Here is a 781-nt window from a genome sequence, read left to right as displayed (position 1 = left end):
TCCCGACGCCTTCCTCCTCCTCTTCCTCCGCCCCCTCCTCCTCCTCCCGGCGGCCGCCCGCGCCCACTACTCGGCCCGGGGCGCTGGCGGGCGTCCGGCGCGGGGGGCGGGGGCGCGCGGGGCGGGGACGCGAGGGCGCGCGGGGCGGGGCGAGCCAGGGCTGGGGAGCGCGGGGCGGGGACGCGTGGGGACCGGGACCCGGGGACGAGGACGCGCGGGGGCCGGGGAGGCCGGGGCCGTCCCGCGCTTCAGTGGGGTCCGAGCCGCGGCTGCCCCGCGCCCCCCCTGGAGGCAGCTCCTGCGGTCGCCGTCCTCCCCGTCTGCTCCCCGCCGGGGGGACCGGGCCCAGGCGGGCCGGACAGTCCTCTCCGCCCTCCAGCGCCTGCCCCGCGAGGTTGGCTCACCTGGCGCGGGGAGCCCAGCCTGTCCCCGCGGGGAGGGAGAGGCCGGGACTGCAGGGCCGCCGTGGGAAAGCCCTTGCCACACCTCCGCTGCCTTACTCGGGAAATGTGCTTGCTCAGAGAGAACTTAGTCCTGGGTTCCAGCCAGCGACGTTTCCATTTAGTCCTTTTCAGTGGGGTTTTCTACAGGGAAGCTTTGTGCCGCTGAACTCAGAGGTACTGTGGGGCCGGTAACTTGACTCATTTCTTTGGAAATTGGCTGAATGTACTACTAGGTAATGTGTATTTTGTGGGCCCGGCTTTGCATTAAGCTCTTTTGTATGTATCATCTCCTTTAATTTGGACAATAATCTATAAGGTCAGTCTGATCATCCCTACAT

Source organism: Myotis nattereri (assembly GCF_964212035.1).
Source record: "Myotis nattereri genome assembly, chromosome: 8".
NCBI lineage: Eukaryota > Metazoa > Chordata > Mammalia > Chiroptera > Vespertilionidae > Myotis > Myotis nattereri.
Note: the sequence above shows the minus strand (reverse complement) of the source record.